The 6,286-nt window shown below is 33.3% G+C and overlaps 1 long non-coding RNA gene across 1 annotated transcript; it reads left to right on the top strand.

The window, feature by feature from the left end:
- Window positions 1-5,237: 5,237 nt before the first annotated feature.
- On the top strand, window positions 5,238-6,069 carry LOC131656234 (uncharacterized). Its single transcript, XR_009300031.1, has 3 exons — window positions 5,238-5,381; window positions 5,694-5,764; window positions 5,969-6,069. It is a non-coding gene; the product is annotated as an uncharacterized LOC131656234 (long non-coding RNA).
- Window positions 6,070-6,286: the final 217 nt, after the last annotated feature.

Below are 6,286 nucleotides of genomic sequence, written 5' to 3'. Positions count from 1 at the left end.
TTCTCATCTTTCCTCGTTGTTTATTTCAGCATCATGAATCTCGAACAATCAGTTAAGGACCTCCAAACTCAAAATGCTAAGTTCCAATCGGCTTCTGTTGGCTGACATTCATCATGAATCATGATGTCACTTTTAGGAGAGGTTATTCTTATGCTTGTCTTTGAATCAATAGTTGTGTGCTATTTAAGGCTTCTTCTATGTTGATTTATCACATGGATGTTGGTAACTCAGGTGCACCTCAGTTGTAATTCTGAGTATTACGGTTTGGGAAGTTTTAAATTGGTATTCATGGCAGAGTTTTAAATATTTGGCCAGCTAATTAAAAATGAATAGATTGCCTTGTACTTTGGTTTTATAAAATAATTAAATCTATAAGCTATTGGTATTAATTGTCAAGTGGCTCTAAAATAATTGAGGTCTTATATGTGATTCTCCTATGTGATAAATGCACATTACTGAATTTTTATTGTTCACTGTTTACCGTTTGGTTTGTTCATTGTATCAGACAAAACGTAGTAGCTCGGTAAGCCGTGGAAAGTCCTCTATTTAATGACAAGGTAACGTATCATATTTCAAAAAACCAGTATGTTTGAATGAGTAAGTCTTGTGAATTTTGTGGATTTAACAATTTGTTTATGATGCATTGGTGAGAAGCAGACTTGATATCATATGCTTTATACCGAATATCATTAAGATCATCTATTTTTAATATAATGAATTTTAAATTGTATTATAGTAATAAAAAAAAATTGTAAATTAGTTCAACCATATAATGTTAGAAAAATCAATTCAAGTCAAATGGAATCGAGATTAGAATCGTGAACGAAATCACTTTTCTTATAAGTATTTCAAGCACTCTCAATATGTCTTAGAGTTGGAACGCAGGAATTCCCAGGATAATTCAGCCTTTTGTTGAGCTTGCGTAAGACCAACGAAAAACTCAAATGCAAGGAAGAGTGTCTGAAAGAGGATTTATGATTTTTGTGTATTTCATTTTGGATTCATAAATGTGTATTTATAGGCCATGCATGTGTTGTTTCATAAGTTTGCAACTCTTGATGAAACAAAACCTTTTTCACTATTTTTTTGCAATGATTCATCTATAATGACACAAGGCACCCCTTCATGAAATGTTGTAAATTTGAATTCAAAAAACAAATTTATACAACAACCAAAAATCTATTTCCATTTTTTGTCACATTAGACCACACTATGGTAATTATTATTTTATAATTTCCAACAATCCCCCACTTGTTCTAATAATGAGAAAAAATCATTCCAGAAATAAAGATATAAAGAGTGTTAATACAGTTAGGTATCTTTCGATTTAAAGCTTAACCTTAGTGAGAATAACGCAAAGTTTAATTGGAATATTAGGTAGCAATGCTTTTAAACCATTAATCCATGTGATTAGACCGGCGTTACCTTACACACACTCTTTAAAGGTTCTTCCTCTACATATCTCGCTTAGCACTTATTTATGGCCATATGCTATCCTGTTTCATGAATTTTTCATAAGAGAAACTCCAACTCTCACTTTGAGATGGAACCATCTCGAAATTCACATAGGTGAAGTTCATATTGTGTCCTTTTCCACGAGACACGTACCCTCGGTATTGAACTTCATTAAGAGTTTTAAAATAAAACTCAACCCTCGTTTTAAGGTCAACATTATCATGAAATGTTCGACAATTATCCAAATTAACGACTTGTTGTTACCCATTGAAAATCTTGAGGTTAATGTTCTGTTAACGTGTGATTGGGTTGCTGCCGCTGTCGGAACTCTTACTCAAGGAGTTTCAACCTCATACCTCTCTAGGTTGTTTTTACTAAGTCTCTGGCTAGTGGCTTAGTAAATGAATTTCCCAAATTATAGATCGATCGTATATATGCGAGTAAATGATTACATCTTTAATCAAATTTTCCACGAATGTCTAAGGCCTCAGTTCCCAGACTTTCCATTTTACACTTATATGAATTCTCTTGCTAAATTGGCTTGACTAACACATCGTGTTAACACCTTTGAAACATTGTATTTAGCCAATGGAACTTCCGACAGAAGATCCCTCAACCATTTAACTTCTTTGACTAGTGGAAGCAAGATCCACACACCTTGGCTCCATGGTCAAGAGAGTGATGCATGTTTGTTTCTTGCTCTTCCAAGAAATCTCACCTCCAACTAGTGTAAATATCCACTCAGTTGTAAATTTATGATCTCCGACACTCGATATCCAACTCATATTGGTATATCCTTCTAATATGATAGGAAACCTACCATGATGGAGGTCAAGATTTTGGTTTCTTTAAAAGATAATCGAAAATCCTTGTGATGGCCTTCCAATACTCACTATTTGAATTTCTAGTAAATCTACTCATTTGCTAATTGCAACTTCTATATTGCATATAGTACATTGTATTAGAAAACCAATTTCACTTGTGTATTCTAATATAGCCATAACTCTTCCATAATCATTTTAACACTAAGATCAAATTGAATATTCACTTTTTGAAACGTGACAGTTCGAACTTATTAAGAACTTTCTTAACAAAGTGTATTTGACTAAGTTCATAACCCCCGCTATTTCGCATTACTTTGATCCCCAAAAAAGTGTTAACTAGCCCAAGATCTTTCATCTTGAATGTGGAAGTTTTCTCAATATAGTTTTTTTGACTATGTTTTAAACCCTCACTCTTTCGCTTTACTTTGATCGAAAAGAGTGTCCACTATTTCAAGATTTTTCATCTTGAATGTGGAAGCTAGAAACCTCTTTGTTTCTAAGATTGAATTCATCTCATTGCTAATGATCAACTTGTAATCAACATAGAGACAAAGGAATATCACAAATATTCTCGCACAACTTTGTGTACAAACACTTGAAGTGAAAGATAAAATTATGAGAAAAAATTATGAGAAAATTAAAGTAGTATAGTATAAATTGCAATGAGTACCTTAGTTAAGTTCTCTAGTCTCAAATATTCACTAGAATTTCTATGTTCAACCTTCTTGATCAACTTCATCATTGATGTGCATGACACTTTTGATAATTTTCTTCTTTGATAGTCTTTGTATTCATCAACACTAGATATAAGATATATTCTTCATAGTCTCCTCCTTTTTGATGATAACAAACTCTGAATTCTTGTTTTGATAAGATTGAAAAGTCTCCCCTAAGTTGTGTGTCTCTCTTTTAATTTGTGAATCTTACGATGATAGAATCAAACTTTTGGTGCCATTGTTTTGGTGCATATTTTAATCCACACAAGGATTTGACAAACTTGCACACCTTTTATTAATTACCTGAAGGCATGTAACCTTCTGGCTTCTCCATGTAAATCTCCTCACTGAGTTCTACATTTTAGGAATGTCATTTTGACATCTATTTGATGAACTAAAGGATCATGCAAAGAAACTAGTGCAAAGAAAACTCTAATTTTTAATGTTATTGCTTCTAGTGCATATGTGTCGAAATAATCAACACATTCCTTTTGTATAAAACCCTTGGCCGCTAATCTATCATTGTAGGTGTCTAGTGTATCATCACTATGATACTTCCTTCTCAACATCCATTTTCATCCAATGGATTTTTATCCTTTAGGTAGAGTGGCGAGTTCCCAAGTGTTGTTTGACATTATTGAATTCATTTCATCATGGATAACATCATTCCAAGAGATGTCCCTTGAAATTACATCTTCATTGTAATTCTTAGGATCATCTTCCACTTGAAGAGTAATAAGAATTTTACGTACAAGATTCTCACTATTTTCTTTTACTAGATAAAAGAAATATGTTGACAATCACTTTTGTTCGATCCTAGATCCTTAGCCTTTCAGACTTTATGCTTATTCTAAGTTCAGGTTGTTTTCAACAGTCATTGACGAACTTTTAATTTTGTTTCAATAATCTGCGAAGAACCTTCCTCACGAGGTTCTTCGAATTCCTTATCCTTCTTGATAAGGTTTTCAAAATTTCACATCTCAAAATTCAATAGTTATATAAGACTCAAAATCCAAAAATCTATAAAAATCATGATCCATTTTCGATTGATCTTTATATGCATTGTAATAATAAATTTCATTGAATTCAAACAATTCACATAACATATTTATCATATTTCAATTGCATAATGTAAAATCACGAATTAAATAAATAATTCCAAATCACAAATCATTTATTTAAATAAATTAAAACAATTCAGCACTTATGTAAGCGGTAGCAAATATGGTATAAATTAATCTAAAAATAAATAAATGTATAAACCATACTACTACTGTGAGTCATATCATTATTAATTAGAGCACCAAACATAGTATTCATATGCCATGTTTCAATTATAGATATTTATGTGCATGCTTCCTGAATCTTAATAATTCAATTGGGTATAAGAGTAATCTCTGTATATAATAAATTGCTTTATATGAATTATATATTATAATGGAGCAACGCGTTCTTTCTAAAGCAGTGCTTTCTTGAAGTTATATTAAAGCAATGCTTTCTTGAATTTATATTGAAGCAGTGCTTTGGTTCAAATGCATGTATATTTTCAATCTTTTCGTATTTCACCTAACACTGCAAGTCATGATATACAATTCATTTCAGAAGAAAAAATAATAATAGCCATACATATTATGCACTATTTACATTATGTTTTCACATTTGTATCAAGCCATAATATAGAACCACAAATGACCAAATATAACAATACTGCAATAGCTATTACGAAGACTTTAAAAAATAATATTATCCAATTTAAATTACGGATTTTTATCCATTAATCATTAATAGAAAATTATAATATTGATAAGTATCTTTTGATACAGACTATTAAAACTTTCATATTTAAAATCTTCTTGATATTATGATTTTCATAACTCTAAAATTTTTATTAGAAATATCAAAACTTACCCGGACTTATAATAGCGATTTTTCTTGAGTTAGAATATGTCTACGGCACAACAGTTCATCCTTTGATACTTGAAAGAAAGCCTCGTTGCCATTAAACAAGAGAATTTCTTTGCCAACCTCCCTACCTTCTAGTCCACCTCCGGTGAAAACCCCATACTACCCCTGACTTCGGAAATGCATTTTCGAAATGCAAGAAAAAGGTGTTTTCGGAGATGCATCTCCGAAAACGCCTTTTTTTTTTGAAAAATTGTTTTATTTCGGAAGTTCATTTCCGAAAAACAACATTTCGGAAATGAACTTCCGAAATACTGCGCGTTCTGCAGATTTATTAAAACACTCCCCCTCCCCCATTCATTTACCCTAACTCAAATCAAAAACAAGCAAAGGCGAAAATTTGTGCAAACACACTTCCAAGGCTGCATCAAGGCTCCAATCACATTGCTATACAACATTCAAAAGCCCACAAATCACTCAATTTGTAAGTTTTAAATTTGTTGGATTCATTATTCAAATGCATGTTATTTAGGGTTTCAATTGCATAAATGATATATGGACTGGTTGTTAGTAGTATTTAGGTTGTTTAGAAGCTTTTTGAATTGGTTTTATGTTTGATTTTGGGGTCTGCCATGGAAGTTTCAAAAAACCCCATCGCAGGGATGTTTCAGAAGTTCATTTCCGAAAACACCTCCATCCCAGTTTTCGGAAATGAACTTCCGAATTGTATCAGAAGTTCAAATTTTTTTAGTTTTTTATTTTGTCTCGCATATTAATCGATTTCAATTGTTTACAGGAACATGTCAGGCAACCAACCAGCACGCATCAGACAGGGTAGGGAGACCCAGACTGCGTCAGCTACACAGGGTAGGGAGTGTCCGTTTTAATTTGCAAGTACTTTATTTTTAACGCCTTTGTTAATTGTGCCTGTTTCTTTGAAGTTTGTGTGCATGTGTTCTGCTTCACCTCCTTTGTTCTTTAATGACTTGTCCGTTTCCTAAGCGTTTTTGTCCCCTTTCTTCTTTTATAAAAGGAGGTCTCATGGACCTTTCTTTCTTCATTTTTACGCAGGAATGGGTGGCGCTAAGGGAAAAAAGGAGGTGAAGGAGAAGAAGAAGGTTTCGACCGGCTCTACTTCGTGCTCTCGCGGAGTGAAGGAGGTGAAGGAGAAGAGGAAGGTTTCGACCGGCTCTACTTCTCGTTCCCAGGGGGCCCGAGGCCCGGATGCTCAAGCTCAACTATCTGGCGTGAGAGTCGTGGTTGATGCTGATGGTTCTGAAACTGAGTGGGATGAGGATTGGTATCAGTATCTTCATTCGGAGGAGTTCGCTCGTCGGGCAGAATAATGTGTTTTTGTTTTGTTTGATGTGTATTTTGTAACGCTCGTCG

The sequence above is a fragment of the Vicia villosa genome, linkage group LG3 (genome assembly GCF_029867415.1).
Source record: "Vicia villosa cultivar HV-30 ecotype Madison, WI linkage group LG3, Vvil1.0, whole genome shotgun sequence".
In the NCBI taxonomy this organism is placed as follows: Eukaryota; Viridiplantae; Streptophyta; class Magnoliopsida; order Fabales; family Fabaceae; genus Vicia; species Vicia villosa.
This window is presented reverse-complemented; position numbering and strand designations above follow the sequence as displayed.